The sequence below is a fragment of the Myotis lucifugus genome, unplaced genomic scaffold (genome assembly GCF_000147115.1).
Source record: "Myotis lucifugus unplaced genomic scaffold, Myoluc2.0 scaffold_138, whole genome shotgun sequence".
Lineage (NCBI taxonomy): Eukaryota > Metazoa > Chordata > Mammalia > Chiroptera > Vespertilionidae > Myotis > Myotis lucifugus.
This window is the reverse complement of record NW_005871186.1, coordinates 1,696,027-1,714,308: the sequence shown is the minus strand read 5'-3', so window position 1 is coordinate 1,714,308 and position 18,282 is coordinate 1,696,027. Positions and strand designations below refer to the sequence as shown.

Here is an 18,282-nt window from a genome sequence, read left to right as displayed (position 1 = left end):
CAGTGTGCCCAGGAAAAATTCTTCCAGGCCCTGAGTAGGAGCAGGGGTGATGGGAGGAAGGCAGGCCACCTCCCAGAAATACACCTCCCAGATTCCACAAGTCACCATTGTGGGGAGGCCCAGGGCAGCACAAGGGCACCCCCTAGCCTCCTTCAGGGGAGAACTCCCACACTGCAAAGCCCTCCTAGCCCGAGGCCAGGAAGACCCACTGAAGGAGCAGAGGCAAGCTCAGAGTTATCACAGAGCCTGGTTAATGTGGCCTGGGCAGCAGACTGTGGACGAAAGGGGCCACATGCTGACCTGACAAGCTCAGGGGAGGCCTGCATGGCAGTCTTGCAAACTCGGAGACCTAAAGTAACCACAAAGGATGGTCTGAAATTAAACTTTAAAAGCAGTTATGGTGGGCAGTTACGTCCTAGGCCTGTATCTTCACTGACAAGGTCAACCTTTACCGTAACTGAGCCTATCTGTCATTTTGCATCTATGATAACATACCCTTGAAATGTCTGGGTAACTTGTGACTTCCCTTTATCTGGAGCCCCTTGTGTACAACCAAATGTGCTGGGCGCCAGGACAGATACCCCAATTCCTTCATTATCATGTGAATTGTCCTGCACCCACTTAAGTATGTGTCCATCATTTTACTTTTTATCCAATCCCAGGGGTTTCCCCTGCTTTGCTTTATCCCTCCTCCTTAATCTATCACCAATGAATTTCATGTAACCCACCTACGTCCCTCCTTTGATTGCAAATGTATAAATAAAAATGGAACCCCTCCATTCTCGGGAGCAGTATCAATTCATTGAGGTTCTGCTTCCCGGCATGTGTGGAAAGTTTGGCTCAAACTCACAAAAATTCTCTCAATGGTTTTTTACATTAACATTACTAACTTCACTTCCTCCTTATAGAGCCTTAGATCAACTTTGTTGCTATTGTTCCACGTCCTTGTACTAATTTAAGCCCCATTTCCTGGTACTCCATTGGACCTGGAATTCGCGATTCGCGCCAGATTGGGAAGCCACGCCCTTAAGCCAATCAGGAGGGAGTGGGGGAGCCAGGAGTCAGGGACATGGAGGACGGGCTTCCCCTTTGGTGTGCTCGGCTGGGCACATTTTCCTGTTGGCCTTGCACGCTTTCGGAGAAGTACCTTGGCCTTACCGAGCTATTCTCAAGTTTCTGTGGCGCCTTTTAGGAGCATTTCTAACAACAACACCCCAGACCACCAGCACTCACTCGCAGACCAGGGCTCCCGGCTCGGCCTCTGACCAGGCAGGACGGGGTAGCACCGCCCCCGAGGCCGTGATCCCACAACCCGGGCTTCCCTTCCGGTCCCCACAGCCCCAGGGTCCGGCCGAGCGCCTAAAGCAGCCTGGACCGCGGGGTCGGGCTTTGTCTGTAACCCGGCGGGACGAGGTAGCCCCGCCCACGAGGGCGGGTCTCCAGGACGGAGCTTCTGGTGATGGAGGCGCGCGCCCGGCTGGTGAGGTTGGTGCGCGCTGGACGCGTCCGTGCGCTGTTCACCGTCTGCGAGGCGGCCGCGGGCCCCTCAGAAGTTCAGGGCTAGACCCGTCCCCCCGGAGCCGGGCCGGAGGGAGCCCCAGGAGCGCCGGCGGCCTTTCCTTGCGGGACACAAAGGGAAACTCGAAGTGGAAGTGTGGCAGGTGAGTCTGGCGGGCCCGGGAGGCAGCTCCCCAGGCGGGCACTGAGCAACGAGGGCCGGGGAGGAAGAGAAGCAGAGAGGGAAGGGAAGGGAAGGGCCGGAGAAACAGTGTTCTGAAGACCAAGGGAAAGCAAGTCTCCGCCCGAGCGGAGTGCCCCCTGGGTTAAATGCCACTGTGATGCCTTGCGGAACACGCGGAACACGAAGAACCAAATGAGGGCACTGTTATGGGTTCAATCACGAGAAAGACCACCGACTCAGAATTTAAATTTAAGAGCCTTTATTAAGCTGGCCAGCTTTCTAACAGCGCGTCCCTCCCCCCTGAAAGATCAGACGGAGGCCTAAAACCAGGACTACAGGCTTTATTAGAGGAGAAGCACCTGCCGGGCTGTCTCGCAAAGGGAGAACAGCAACACGTGCAGGGGTGGGCATGCCTTTTGAGGGTCGGAATGGAAAGGGGTGGGGGGCTTAGTGTACTCGGCGCACACTGATTGGTGGCTTACTGCATTGTCCATATAGGACAAGGGCTTAGGGTATTTGGCAGGTGTGGATTGGTGGTCCAATGTATAGTCCATATAAGGTACCTGGTTATGTTATGCCCAGAGTTCGGGGTCCCCAATAATCCACGACCAGGGAGCCTTTTCCGATGCAAAAGCAAAGGGTCTTTTATTCAAGCCCGGGACTTGGTCCCCCTCCTGCCTCCATTACTGGATGCAAAAGAGAGCCCCGAGTTCCAAGAGAACAAAGAATTTATAGGGCTTGTGTCAGGGGCTGGGGGCTCACTCGGACCACTGATTTGGCCGATTCTGGTTGGTTGAGTGATGGGGGGGGGGGTAATGACGCAAGGGCAGAGTGCAGCTAGGGTCTGGTTACACAAAGACAGGAGGTGGCTAGCATAATTTTGGCCTTGGGCTAGTTTTCTTGCATTCCTATTGGCTGAGATAAGGGCTGGCTGAGCAACTGATACATTCTATGGCTTTTGCTTGAAGAGGAGTTAGGAACACGGTTATCAGCCCTGTTCTGTCCTTTCAGTTAGTCACTCAGGTATTTCTGGGCTGCAGGTTACGTCATACCCCGCCCACCGGTTGGGGGAAGGGAGGATCTATCATTCCAGGCTTTTGGTAATATTAAAAAAAAATTGAGAGTCCGGGCAAGGTCAGGGGGCGAATGTCTGTCTTCCGTAGCTACTTCCTGCTGAGAGGGGACGTCGTCAGGGGCATCTACCCGGGGTCTCAAAGATTCCGGTGACATAGGTGTCTCTAGGTTCTGAATTCAAGGCCAGATAGATTTCTCCCACCTTCTGGTTGGCGAACGCCTGCATTCTGTTCTGCAAAAAACTAGTAAAACAGCACATGAGACAGGGGCCAAAGAGCAAGATTAAAAGAATAAATACCAGTGGGCCTCATAGTGGGAGGAGCCATGGAGTAAGTGAGCCAAAGATGGCATATCCCCCTTCTAGCTGGTTACGTTGTCTTTGGTCAATCCTGTCCTGGAGGGATTTAATGTGATCTTTGACAATTCCTGATTCATTTACAAAGTAGCAGCATTCTTCCCCAAGAAAGACACAGTTACCTACTTATTTAGCTGTCAAGAGATCTAAAGCACGCCAGTTCTGTAGGGCTACTGCTGCTAAGGAGTCTATCTGCCTTTGAAGGGATTCAAGGGAACTGCTAATGATGGAGATATCTTCTGAAAATTCAGCAGACAATCTGTGGTGGAAATGAGCATAGGAGGAAATGCCTCCTATGCCTGTCCCTACTGCAGTGAGGGGAACAAGGGCCGCCCTTTTGTGGCGAGACCTGAGAAGACCAAGAGAGGATTCGAGTTCTCCCTCTGTTCTGATAGAAAGATTGGGGGTTAGGAAGACATAAAGACAGGTCCTGGGGGACACAGGTGTAGTCTGTAGTCCCACAAAGGAGAAAAATACCCTGTGGAGGACAGGCTAAGGGAGAGGGTAAATTTATAGATTGTGCACAGTAGTAAGGTGCAGGAGTAGTTGAGGTAGTGATTTGAGAGGTATTTGTTAAACAGGTAATGTTTTCCGTATTAAAGAGAGAGATGTTGTATAGGGTGCGTTGAGGTCTGGTATAAGTGAGAGTTAAGTTAGTGGTCCAATAGGTTGGGATTGGAGTCGCTATGATGAGGGTTCGAGCCAGTGACAGACAAATCCAGCAAGATGTAGAGAAGGAGGGATTGATGTTAGAGAGTAGATGGAAAGTTGTGTTGGTGAGGATGGGCAAAGGAGTAGGTTCAAGGTTTGCAGGGCGAGAGAGAATGTCCTTTAGTGAGGGAGGGATAGGTCGGGATTAATAAAGACAATTATAGTAGAATTGATGACTCCCTCAACATCCCAAGTTCGTTTCACCTGAAAACATCAAAAACCTTCATTGGTGAACTCATTGTTAGCTGCCTGTAGGAGGATTATGGTGAGGAGACTTATAAAAGGAATTCGAAAACCTGAGCTTCTTCCAGAGTAAAAAGTCGGAGGGTTCCTTGCCAGGTAAGAGCCTGTGAGGAATGATGGGTCATCGGGTCCTGAATGGTGCCGCTGAGTCTTCTTCGGGGATGGTGGGAGGCATTTGGTGAGCCTGAGAGAGGTAGGTATTGCAGTGAAAGTGGGAGGGAATGATAGCATGGGCTGTTATCCAAGGGAAAAGAAAATCGGAAGGAAAGGAGCAGTGGAAGCCGGGGACCTGGATGTTCGGATAAGAAGTAAGACACTGTGTCTCTTTTCCTTCTCATCACATACACAACCTTCATAAATTTCACACTTTCAAATTAGCCTTCAAACCTTCTTTCTATGTCCTTCAAAAATGCATAACCATGCCTCAGACCTTCCATTAAGTATTTCTCTTACTTTCAAGAAAGTATACATCAATGTTTCAGTATTGTTTAACCCACAATGCTCCAAAGTCTTTAAGTTAATAAAGACTTTGGAAAATTATGTATAGGTATATGAGGCTGGAGAAAATGCAGGAGGAGGAGGGAGCAGGCCGAGCAGCCTGTTCCAGGCCTCTAGCCGCTTGGATTTTAAAACTGCCACATTTTTCCTAGAGATAACGATCTCAGTTTCTGATAGTAGCCGGACTGTTGAGTAAACCTGCCCAGTCAAGGAAGTTGTCTTTTGGGAAGAGTGGAGTGGGCGAGGGGAGCAGGGTAAGAAGATGCTGAGGTCAGAGTAATTTTCAGAGCATTAAAAGGGTGAGAATGTTGGCCTTGGGATCTATGGGCTCAGTGAGGGGGTCCCTTCGCCATGTCATGTCATAGAGGAGCTTTGCAAGAAGACTACAGTTGTGAACCCGGAGGCGAGAGTACCCAGTGAGCCTGAGAAAGAAGAAAATTTCTTGTTCAGAGAAGAGGACAGTCTTAGATGAAATAAGGAGATAAGGCGTTTACAAGTCCTGGGAATGGCACGGCCTTGTGGGGTGAGACCGTGAAATTGAGGTAGGTGACTGTGGTTTGGGACAACTGGGCTTTATGAGGGAATACATGGTAGCCCTGGCTGGGCACTGAAGTAGAACGGGAAAAGAGTGAATGGGGAAATTTAGTAAGATGCAGTGTAGACGTGAGGTGGCTAATGGCTGTGAGACTAATCTGTCAACCCCCATAATACAGACTGAGGAGTGGACAAGGGTCCCAGCGAATTCGGAGAGGGCAGAATAAGTGTCCCGAGTGTCTATTAAAAAGGATATCGGCTTACCTGTCACCACAGTCGTTACCCGAGGCTCTGTCCTGGTGGTGTAAGTCTGTGGGGCCCTGTCAGGGCCTGGGCAGCTTCTTCGGTGGCCAGTCCCAGGAGGTCGGGAGCTCCAAACCGGATTCAGAGGGTGGCTTCACTGGACTGGCTGAGGCCTGGATCGGAGGGCCAGACTACAGTCTGATTTCCAGTGGCCTTTCCTTCCGCACCTTGGGCAGGGCCCAGGCGGGAGTCTCAGGTTTGAGCAGGACTTGGCTCACTGTCTTTCCTTGCTGCTTTTGAGGCACGGGCCTGGAGCTGGCTTAGCCCCTGACTTACCCGCAGTTGGAGGACTGGCACGTCCTTTGGGGTTCGTGAGAGCGGTGGCTAGGAGCTGGAAGGCCTCCTAATGGGCCTCAGCCTTGGCCTGATCTCGTCTTTGATTTTGGATATGGGTTTCCTCGTCTCTATTATTAAAGACCTTAAAGGTTAACGAGGTCTTCTTGAGGGTTTTGTGGAAGTTTGCTACGCATGTCGCATGTCGGGGAGAGTAAAGGTGGTCAGGTCAGTGGAACAAGAAACCTGAGATGCCTCTCAATCTGTGTGAGGCTTGACATAGAGAATGGGACATTTACTCAGATTATGCCCTCAGTTCCTGCTGCCTTCCTCGGGTAGAATGAACGCGGGAATAGAAGAGGCTGTTGAGGAAGGCAGTCTTTGGGTGGCCTGAGAATGAGTGTTAGTGGGAAAAGCTGTTTTAGAGCTCACGTTCTCAGGATTTGGGCTCTCAGAGACTGGGGGAGAAGGTGGCTGCTGGTTTAAAGGGTCTGAAGAGAAAGAGCCAAGATATTTTGAGAAATATCAATTTGAGAAAGATCAGAGAGTGAGAAGGGAATGACTACCCAGATAATAATACCCTCCCCCCTGCGACTTTCGAGCAAAGGGAACTGGCCAGCCACCTGAATTTGGGGGGGGGGGGGGGATTTGGCAGAGAGCGCCCAGGAGCAGGGAGGCAGTTAGAGGTCTCAGAGAGCGTGGGAAGCTGGTTTCTACGGCAGGGCTGTAAGGGTCAGAAGACAGAGAAAGGAGCTGAGAATCAGTTTGAGAGGGCAAAGAGGACTTTGCGAGGAGGATCTGATGAGTGGAACATGAGGAGTAAAGAGAGGGGTGAGAGCGGAGGGAAAAGGAAGCCTGTTCGTAGGGATTTCAAAAGCCTTCCCTGTCCGGTGGCAAAAATCTAGATCTCGGAGGATATTGGAATCAAAAGTGCTGTTTTTGGGCCACTGAGAGAGTTTATATTGTGGCCAGGTAGAGCTTCTTTGGTTTGATGTAGCCAGAAAGACCAAGGGTCGAGAGATTGGCGAGGAGACACCCTAAGGGTGTGTTTCCAGGGGGTTTGGACCAAGAGGTCCCTATGACCGGAGGGAAGGGCAAGTGGAAGTTGGGAGGGAGAAAGGAGAGTCCTCCTTTTCCCTCAGCCAACCTGTAGCGAGAGAGAGAGAGAGAGAGAGAGAGAGAGAGAGAGAGAGAGAGAGAGAGAGAGACAAGAAAAGGTTCCAGGGTCGTCACCCTGAGACCTTTCCCGCAGAGTTGAAGAGAATTCCCGGCCAGGTACCTGGGCTTTCGTAGAACGCACGAGACGTGTAGCCAAGTAGACGGGAAACTCTGTAGGCCCTAATGCCCCTCCAGGTCACAGGGAGCTAGCAAAAAAAAGTAGGGGGGGTGCGGTTTGGTAAAGTCCCTGAAGACTACCGGTGGAAGGGAAGCGACGAGATCCCCACGTGTCCTGGTGCGGCAGGGTTCGAGAGGTGTCCGGAGCGGGCCAATCAACTCACAACTGTACCACCGAGCAGAGCCAGAGCAGGAATCAGAAGTTCGGGCCTAGGTTCGAGGATCGTCCACGCTCCCGTTCACCTCTCCCGGGTCTTCGGCACCAAAATGAAAGATCAGACGGAGGCCTAAAACCAGGACTACAGGCTTTATTAGAGGAGAAGCACCTGCCGGGCTGTCTCGCAGGGGGAGAACAGCAACAGGTGCAGGGGTGGGCATGCCTTTTGAGGGGCAGAATGGGAAGGGGTGGGGGGCTTAGTGTACTCGGCACACACTGATTGGTGGCTTACTGCATTGTCCATATAGGACAAGGGCTTAGGGTATTTGGCAGGTGTGGATTGGTGGTCCAATGTATAGTCCATATAAGGTACCTGGTTAGTCACTCAGGTATTTCTGGGCTGCAGGTTACATCATACCCCGCCCACCGGTTGCGGGAAGGGAGGATCTATCACCCCCTAGGAACCTCGCAACTGCAGAGCTGTCTAAGAGTGCAGCCAAGCTATTTTTGGCAAAAACTACAAAGCGTTAACTGGCAGGGTAAAAGTTAAGGTGGAAACGGGGTCACACCTGGCTGGAGCATATCATACCACTTTCTTTCTTTAAAACGATCAGTAATTTTTCTGTCACAGCCCCTTCCCCCAACACATTCAGTAATTTTTCCATGCCATGGTCCCTCCCCCAGCACAGGCACTGGATTTGGCTGAGAGCGGTGTGTAGGTACATCGTGTCCCACTTACACTGAAGCCCTTAGATGTGGCCGTGGAAACACAGGTGATAGAGGAGAGGTACGCTTAGTGTCCTCCCCTAACCTGCTTCCAAAATCATGAATGAGTCCCTTGGAATTTCAAAAGGTTAAGTGATTAAACCAAAAGAAACTCTTTGCTTTTGTATGTTACATTAGTTTAGATCCTTGGAGGGACACATATGTTTACACTGTCCTCTAGGCAAGAGCATCCAGGGATTAAGCATAAGGATTCCAGTAAACACCCAGGGGTCCGCATGTACACAGACTTGCTTGCAAAGATCAGGGAATAATTAGGGGCACCACCTTCCACACTCCCCTCGGTCTCCCCTAAGTCAGCATTGTGGTAAACAGGGCAGTAGGCCTCCCACACACTTCCCTTTTTTTTTTTTAATTAAATCTTTATTGTTCAGATTACATTTGTTCCTCTTTTTTTTCCCCCCCATAACTCCCCTCCTCCCAGTTCCCGCCCCACCCTCCGCCCTCACTCCCCACCCACTGTCCTCATCCATAGGTGCACGATTTTTGTCCAGTCTCTTCCCGCATCTCCCATTCCCCTTTCCCCCCCAAGAATAGTCAGTCCATTCCCTTTCTATGTCCCTGATTCATTGTAATCACCAGTTCATTCTGTACATCAGATTATTTATTCACTTGATTCTTAGATTCACTTGTTGATAGATGCATGTTTGTTGTTCACAATTTGTATCTTTAACTTTTTCTTCTTCCTCTTCTTAAAGGATACCTTTCAGCATTTCGTATAATACTGGTTTAGTAGTGATGAACTCCTTTAGCTTTTCCTTATCTGTGAAGCTCTTTATCTGACCTTCAATTCTGAATGATAGCTTTGCTGGATAAAGTAATCTTGGTTGTAGGTTCTTGGTATTCAGCACTTTGAATATTTCTTGCCATTCCCTTCTGGCCTGCAAAGTTTCTGTTGAGAAATCAGCTGACAGTCGTATGGGTATTCCCTTGTAGGTAATTGAGTCTCTTTCTCTTGCTGCTTTTAAGATTCTCTCTTTGTCTTTTGCTCTTGGCATTTTAATGATGATGTGTCTTGGTGTGGTCCTCTTTGGATTCCTTTTGTTTGGGGTTCTCTGCGCTTCTTGGACCTGTAAGTCCATTTCTTTCACCAGGTGGGGGAAGTTTTCTGCCATTATTTCTTCAAATAGGTTTTCAATATCTTGCTGTCTCTCATCTTCTGGCACCCCTATAATTCTGATATTACTGCGCTTGAAGCTGTCCCAGAGGCTCCTTACACTATCTTCGTATTTTCAGATTCTTTTTTCATTTTGCTTTTCCGGTTGGGTGTTTTTTGCTTCTTCGCATTTCAGATCTTTGACTTGATTCTTGCGCTCCTCTGGTCTGCTATTGGATGTCTATATAATATTCTTTATTTCAGTCAGTGTATGCTTAATTTCTAGTTGGTTCTTTATCATAGCATCGAGGGTCTCATTAGTTTTCGTGAGGCTCTCATCAAGTTTATTGCAAGCCCTCAAAATTGCATTTTTTAGCTCCATATCCTCCATTTCTGTCATGTTTTTTTGTCTCCGCATTTTTTATGCTTTTTTGCTGCACCCCCTTGTGGTCTTTGTGTGCAGTCTTGTTCTAGTTAAGCCTTGATTGTTGTAGTTAATACTAGAGGGAAACTTCTGTCCTCTGGGGAGGTGCTAATCTAGCCTTTGCCTGAGGCGATCCGGCAAATGGCTCTGCGCAGGGCTTGGGCGGGGCGGGTCGCATGGGATCAGCAGGGCGGGCGGAGGGAGCAGTTATGGCTGCTCTCAGTCCCGTTCCCAGAGGCTCTGCTTCTCAGAACCCCGGCAACCACTGCAAACCTCGGAGAGAAAGCTGCCCTCACGTTCCAACTGATGCTAGACAATCCCGCTTCTCCCATTTGAGTCTGAGTCCCTAGAGACTCGCCCGGATCTGGAGCTCAGAGTCTGAGACTCCCTCCTATTGAAAAGGACAACCGCGCCCTCAGCCACCAGCCTGCTTTGCGCGCGCACCTCCGCACCTTTAAATTTTCCACACTGCGCCTCCTCTGAGCCTCGGTATGCTGTTGTCTTTCCTTCTAGTTGAAGAGTCTCTCCTCAGCCAGCCTTCCTGTGGTTCTGGGTGATGTCCGTTCCGTCTTTTAGTTGTATTTTTGAAATGGTTGTTTGCGGCAGCAATCTCAGGTGTTTACCTATGCCGCCATCTTGGTGGTCCTTATTCACACACACTTCCCTTTTATCACAATGTCCTCCTTACAAACTTTCCAACCAAGTCTCTTGTGCTCCCCAACATGTAAGGAAGGGGTAAGAAAACAGTCAGAAATCTGGAGTGAATGAAACCTAAACCAGTCAGTACCTTGGAGCTTTAGGACATTTGTGGATGAGCATAAAGTGCATCCAACCTCCACATCTGCGGGTGACGGTGTAGCTTATATCGTAGAGAAGCTGAATAAAATACTGAAAGCACCTGAAGGTATTAGAGAAAAATCAAGTCAGACAGAACCTGAAGGAAATTGCTGGAGAGAATGTGGGAGCACCTAGGCAAGCCCCACATTTACCTGTGTTTCCCCCCAGGGCATTTACTAGCTCATAGAGCAAGGAGCAGAGACCGAGATGAAAGAGGTTGCCAGGGCTTGTGGCATTTCAGTTGGCTGGGAAGAAGGAAGTTGGAGTTCAGAGATGCCATGTGCTGGGGTCCAGCCCCGGGGGTCCAGAGATTCCCGAAGGTGTGGACGGAGTCGGCGAAGAATGTTTTACACGGAGACAGCGTTCAGAACTCTCTAGCTCCCTTTAGTCTCTGTGGATCTTCTTGTGCCTGGCTGAGGCCACAGGGAAAGATCCTGAGGCAAACTGAGCCTTTATTTTTATAGTCAGAGGTAAACAAGGTGGTGGTTACCAAAGTTACACTATTCTTGTGAGTTTCACTTGTTTACAGTCTTTTGGTGAATTTCACTTGTTTTTGTTCTTGTTGCACTACCCTCAGCCCATTAGATTCCCAGGTAAGATCTAGGGAGCCCTATAAGGTCAAGCCTAATTATGCTAAGAGGACTGTGCCCTCTAAGCTGGGACTTGTTTGTGACTTTGCCAACATGTCAGTCGGAGGCTTTTAATCCTATATTGGCTCCCCACAGCCATGGAGTGTGAGATTTGAAATGGAAGCAGGAACCTTAGAGAAATGAGCCCAAGATTCAATGTGCAGTTTCCACTTGAGGTGTTTATCAGTTCGTAAGCCGTTCATCCTCAGGGCAAGATTCCCAGCTCCTAAGTTGAAAGCAACAGTTGCGAGGCTAATAGTTGTGCAGCCCAGCCAGCGTGGCTCAGTAGTTCAGCATCGACCTGTGAACCAGGAGGTCACAGTTTGATTCTTAGGGCACATTCCTGGGTTGCGGGCTCAATCCCCAGTGTGGGGCGTGCAAAAGGCAGCTGATCAATGATTCTCTCTCATCATTGATATTTCTATCTCTCCCTCCCCTCCTTTCCTCTCTGAAATCAATACAAATAATTTATTTAATGAAGAGGGAATATGCAAAATGAACATCACAAATATTGTGGCGCACATAATAGTGGCAGGTGTTTCTGTAACAAAATGTCTGCACCCAAGCAGAGGCTAAGCTCCCATAATGAGACTTAACCAGCAATCAGCAGGGACCTGAGGCTGCATCCCCCTCCTGGCGGGACTTGAAGGGGAATCTCAGGCCCTGTCTCCAACCTGGTGATTGGGCCAGGGAACCTCAGGCTGCACCCCCACCTGGCAGGGCTTGAGGGAACCTCAGGCTGCACCCCCACCTGGCAGGGCTTGATGGGAGACCTCGGGCCACTCCCCCCAGCACTGGCACCATGCCAGGGAACCTCAGGCCAAGCCCCGCTACCCAGCGGGGCTTGACGGGGGACCACAAGGCACACCCCTGGGCCAGGCCTGGGACCTAAGGCTCCACCCCCATTTGGCATGCACTGGGAAATCTGAGACTGCGCACCCCTCCAGGCAAGGCTGGACAGGGGTGGGGCCGGCTGATCTGGGTCTTGTGCAATTTCAAGGAGCAAGCGGTGGGCTGGGATTTGACTCTGTCCCACGGCACACCCCATACTGAAAAGAGGAAGATTTTCATATACATTTTACTAATTTTCTTTCATCACTGACGCTTCTATTATATAGAAAGCGCAAATAGAAATATTAAAATATTGCCACTAATTAATTCCCTTTTTTAAAAAATATATTTTATTGATTTTTTACATAGAAGAAGGGAGAGGGATAGAGAGTTAGAAACATCGATGAGAGAGATCGATCAGCTGCCTCCTGCACGCCCCCCACTGGGGATGTGCCCGCAACCAGGGCACATGCCCTTGACCGGAATTGAACCCGGGACCCTTGAGTCCGCAGGCCGACGCTCCATCCACTGAGCCAAACCTGCTCGGCTTAATTCCCTATTAATGTGCTCAAATTTCCTGCACCAGGCCACTAGTATTAAAATTTAAAAAAAGATGTCACAGAGTATACAGTTGAAATTACTGCAGTGAGTAAGAGGACAAAGAAATTGACCTTTTCATGCAATAAATACATTTCCTTTGTTCTTATTTGGAAGAAGTATTCAGGTTAATATTTTTCTCTGTGCTTCCTTCAAGGTAACTGAGCTCCAGCTGCTCTTCTTCCCCAAGAAGATCCATGAGACACTCCTCAGGTGAGTTCTAGTCCATACTTCAGATTTTAGCCTCAAAAATATGTCCAGGCCCGAGTAGAGGAATATGTAACAGTGACCTCATCTCCCTCCCACCTGTCAAATGACATCCCACCTAAGAAAATCACATCCTGGGCATGAAGATGTCTCAATTTCCCTGCCTGAAGCTTGGATCTCTCCAGCTGAGCTCTCCTCATCATTCTCAGATTTCTATGTTGTCACCACTTAGTTTAATGGAAATTACCATCCCCTGGAGCCGGGAGAACCGAGTTACTGCCTGAACCTACTTTTTTTTTCGTCTGCAGTTTATCCAGTTACTTTCCCTGGTCCTCACAGAACTGTGCAGCTCCAGTGGCAGTTTTCCAAGATTTCCCAGGACTGAGAGGTTTCCCAGGAGGCAGACTAGCATTCCAGAGCAGCCCCAGGAAAACTGGGTAGAGTCGGACCCACTCTTAATGGTGGAGTTTGTAGTCTCAGTTAGTGCACATGTGAAGTTCTTTCTTTCTTTTTTTTGTTTCCATTTATATATTTTTTTTAATCTTCATTGTTCAGATTATTACAGTTGTTCCTCTTTTTTCCCCCCATAGCTCCCCTCCACCCGGTTCCCACCCCACCCTCTGCCCTTACCCTCGCCACCCATTGTTCTCATCCATAGGTACATGATTTTTGTCCACTCTCTTTCTGCAATCCCCACACCCCTTCCCCCCCTCCCCCCCCAGAATAGTCAGCCCACTCCCTTTCTATGCCCCTGATTCTATTATATTCACCAGTTTATTCTGTTCATCAGATTATTTATTCACTTGATTTTTAGATTCACTTATTGATAGATGTGTATTTGTTGTTCATAATTTGTATCTTTACGTTTTTCTTCTTCCTCTTCTTAAAGGATACCTTTCAGCATTTCATATAATACTGGTTTGGTGGTGATGGACTCCTTTAGCTTTTTCTTATCTGTGAAGCTCTTTATCTGACCTTCAATTCTGAATGATAGCTTTGCTGTGTAAAGTAATCTAGGTTTTAGGTTCTTGCTATTCATCACTTTGAATATTTCTTGCCACTCCCTTCTGGCCTGCATAGTTTCTGTTGAGAAATCAGCTGATAGTCGTATGGGTATTCCCTTGTAGGTAATTGAGTCTCTTTCTCTTGCTGCTTTTAAGATTCTCTTTGACTTTTGCTCTTGGCATTTTAATTATGATGTGTCTTGGTGTGGTCCTCTTTGGGTTCCTTTTCTTTGGGGTTCTCTGCACTTCCTGGACTTGTAAATCTATTTCTTTCACCAGGTAGGGGAAGTTTTCTGTCGTTATTTCTTCCAATAGGTTTTCAATATCTTGCTTTCTCTCTTCTTCTGGCACCCCTATAATTTGGATGTTGGTACGCTTGAAGATGTCCCAGAGGCTCCTTACACTGTCTTCATATTTTTGGATTCTTTTTTCTTTTTGTTTTTCCGGTTGGGTGATTTTTGCTTCTTTGTATTTCAAATCTTTGACTTGATTCTTGGGATCCTCTAGTCTGCTGTTGGAACTTTACATAATATCCTTTATTTCAGTCAGTGTATGCTTAATTTCTAGTTGATCCTTTTTCATAACCTGGAGGGTCTCACTAGATTTCCTTAGGGTCTCACTAAATTTATCGGGGGTCTCACTAGATTTCTTGAGGGTCTCAATAAATTTATGGGCGGTTTCTAGAAAATTCCTTGGAAACCTTAAAAGTGTGGTTTTGAACTCTATATCGTATAGTTTGCTTTCTTCCATTTCTGTCATTTGTGACCTGATTCTCTGTCTCCACATTTTTATGCTTCCCTGTGTTGACCGAGTTGCTTTCTAAGTTAGGTGTCCTAAAGGGCCCAGTGACTCAGCCTCCACAAATACCTGATGTGGACACTCTTGGTGCACCCCTTTGTGGGCTTTGTGCACAGTCTTGTTGTAGTCAAGCCTTGACTGTTGCAGGCATCACTGGGAGGAACCAACCCCAGGCCAATTGGCTGGGAGAATCAGCCCTGTCTGCAGTGGGAGAACCCCCGAGCTGGAGACACCCCTCTGGGGCAGGACCCGCCTCAGCGGGTCCCTGGTACTCACTGAGTCCACCCCCTGAGTGTGTCCCCCATGGATCTGAGGAGCCACAATCTGGATGGTCCCACGTTGACCACTGGGAACACTGGCTCTTGGATCGCTAAGGAGGTGCTAATTTAGCCTCTGCCTGAGGCTACCCAGTAGGACCTATGGAGAGATTCCTCTTCTTTGTTTGGGTTTGGAGGTGCCCAGGTGAGGTCCAGCTGTGAAGCAATGAAAGCTGCTGTGGGGCTTTGGGCCTTTTTTGGATGTTCTGGGTTGCTCTGATTCAGCTGCAGTTTGTTAGGTAATTTTCAGGTTGCAAAGGGCCAGGCCTTTCATATGCAGCCTCTGCAACAGCTTGGGTGGTGTGGGGTCTCGGGATCAACAGGGCGGAGCAAGCAGCTATGGCTACTCCCCAGTCCTACCCTAAGTGGCCCCATGTCTCAGTGTCCAGGTAATCACTGCAAGCACCTCTGAGAGGAAGTCGCCCTCGAGTTCTGCCCGATGCCGGCTGTCCAGTTTCTCCACGTATGAGTCTGGGTCCCCAGAGACTCACCCGGAACTGCAGTCCAGAGCAGTCAGGAGCTTGAGACTCCCTCCCAATTGAAAAGACAACTGTGTCCTCAGCTGCCAGCCCTTTCTGCGTGTGCCTCAGTACCTCTGCACTTTACTTCCGCACCTCCTCTGAGTCTCAATGTGCTTTTCTCTTTCCTTCCAGTTGTAGAATTTCCAGTCAGCCAGCCTTTCTGTGCTTCTGGATGATATCCGCTTTATCTTTTAGTTGTATTTTTGAAGTGGCTACATGAGGCCGCAATATCCAGTGTTTACATATGCAGCCATCTTGGTTTCTCCTCCGGAATTTCTTGTTGGTGATGGAACTAGCGTGCTTCCTGATGGTGGGAATGATCACCTCTGGGGAAACTGGATAAACACCCAGGGAACTCTCTCTACTATTTTTCTAATGTCTTGTGTACGTTGAACTATTTCAAAGTAAAAAGTGTTTTGTTTTTTTAACATTATAGTGTAGACCCTGGCCAGGTGGCTCAATTGGTTAGAGCAGCAGTTGCCAACCAGTGGTCCATGGACCACTGGTGGTCCATGAGGTCCGGAAGGTTGGCGACTGCTGGGTTATAATGTCATCCTGTGCCCCAAAAGTAGTCTGTGGGTTAATTCCCCAGATGGGGTGTGTACAGAGGGCAATTGAACAGTATTTTTCTCTCACATCAATGTCCCCTTCCCTTCCCCTTCCCTTTACCCTTACCCTTGCCATTCCCCTTCCCTATGAAGTTCTTTCTCTTCCTGTTGAGGATGTACCAATGGGTGTACCCGTGTACATATCCATTAGAATTTTTTTTTCAAAATTAAGTTTCTAGAGTTTTACTTTCCATATTAAGCACTACCATTTTGTGCAGACAATAAGTACAATTAGAAGGAGGCTGTTGACAATAAATGTAGGAAGGTATCTGAGGAAACAACCCCTTCAATTAAATCACTGCTTCATATAGGCCTCTCTGCTCTGGAGATGGGGAACATCTAGAGCAAGAATTCTCTCAGAGCCTTATCTTCTCTAGGTAGGACAGGACTTTGTGTCGTCACAAAATTATCTCCATTGCCATGGTAACTGTTTCTCTTCATCTGTTGCTGAGCCTCGGGGAAGTCTTTTTGGAGTGAGCCAGTGCGCTGACAGCTCACAGCTCACAGCTGACAGATGTGGCACTAAGAGCCAGAGGAAATGGGGACATGTGGCTCCATGGGCCTTGCTGAGATCTGCCAATTCTGGCCACTGTTGAACTCATCAATTTCAGATTTTTATTTTAGCTAAACATGATATATTTAATTTTCATTTTTACTGAGATGGTTTTCCCTTATAGTTAGTGTTTCTTTAATGTTATGAGTGTCTTTTTTGTTACTGCTTCTTTTTTATCCATTTAAAAAATTTTAATCCTAGAAAAAAATATATTTCTCTCAAAGTTATTTTATATCTCTCTGTAGTTACTTCCATTAGAAGGTCCATCTTCTCCAGACACCTTTTCATCTGAAATCAGTAGCAATTCACTTATATTTGTGTGCCCAAACACATGAGTCTGTTTATCTCATCCAAATTATTTCAAAACCCAGGCAACAAGTGTAATTTAGGACATGGGTAACTGACCCTTTTTAAGCTACCCTTGCTCATACAAATGCTTTGCAGTGCAGTTGTTTGCCCTTTTTAAAGTCAACAGTTGGCCCTAGCTAGTTTGGCTCAGTGGAAGAGTGTTGGCCTGTGGACTGAAGGTTCCCAGGTTTGACTCCTGTCAAGGGCATATGTCTGGGTATAAATACAGTCAATAGTTGACTTCCAGTGTTCTCCTTGTGATGGACATTTCCTCTTCTCTCAGGATCACCTAAGTGGGTCAGAGCATCCTGAGCACTAGGTCTTGGTGGAGATGCCAAAATGAGAAGGCGCAAGAGTCATGGTCCCCACCAATCAGCCACCCAGGTGACGAATTCTGGAACTGGAACAGGGACCACTGTGCCCCTGGCTGCCTCCTCTCCTGCCATCCTCACCCTGTTTAACCCACCGAGGCCCCCAGCTGATTTTCGTGTGATCTTTGAGGATGTTGCTGTGCGCTTCTCTAAGGAGGAATGGTGCCTCCTTGATGAGGCTCAGAGACACCTGTTCCTCGAAGTGATGCTGGAGAACTTTGAACTCATATCCTCTCTAGGTTGCTGCTGTGGAGCAGAGGATGTGGAGGCACCTACTGAACAGCATGTTTCTGGGAGAGTGTCACAGCCAAAGAACCCCAATGGAGCTGTGTCCTCCCAGAAGAGCCACCCCTGTGAGTGTTGTGGGCCAGTCCTGAGAGACATTTTCCACTTGGTTGAGCAGCAGGGAACACAACACAGCCTGAAACTATTGAGGTGTGGGGCATGTGCAAAGCAGTTTCATTTCAGCCAGAAAGCCATTGGCTGCAACCAGACGTTTGCTCAGGATCATCGTATCTGTATTGGACTACAGTGTTTTGTGTGCCGTGAATGTGAAAAATCTTTTACAAAAATTTCTGATCTCCATTATCATCAGAAATTGCACACAGGAGAAAGTCCATACAAGTGCAATGAATGTGGGAAATGCTATAAACAACAATCCACCCTTATTCTACACCAGCGAATTCATTCTAAAGAAAAGCGTCATGAATGTGGCGAATGTGGGAAATTCTTTAGCCAAAGGGCAAAACTCGTGCAACACCAGAGAGTTCACACTGGAGAAAAGCCATATGAATGTGATGAGTGTGGGAAATCCTTTAGCATACATTTTAGCCTTGTTCGACACCAGAAGGTTCACACTGGAGAAAAGCCATATGAGTGTGGTGAATGTGGAAAATATTTTACTGGAATCTCTGATCTTTATCGTCATCAGAGACTTCACACTGGAGAAAAGCCTTATAAGTGCAATGAATGTGGGAAATCTTTTGTCAGAAACTGTCAGCTGAGTTATCATCAGAAATGTCACACTGGAGAAAGGACTTATAAGTGCAGTCTGTGTGGGAAATCTTTTACCACTCGCATAGGCCTCAGTTATCATCAGAGACTTCACACTGGAAAAAGGCCTTATGAGTGCAGTCAGTGTGGGAAATCTTTTACCACTAGTGATATCGTCCATCGTCATCAGAGACTTCACAC

The 18,282-nt window shown here is 48.1% G+C and overlaps 1 pseudogene; it reads left to right on the top strand.

Annotated features, from left to right (window-relative positions):
• Window positions 1–1,478: 1,478 nt before the first annotated feature.
• On the top strand, window positions 1,479–18,280 carry LOC102421391 (annotated as a pseudogene).
• Window positions 18,281–18,282: the final 2 nt, after the last annotated feature.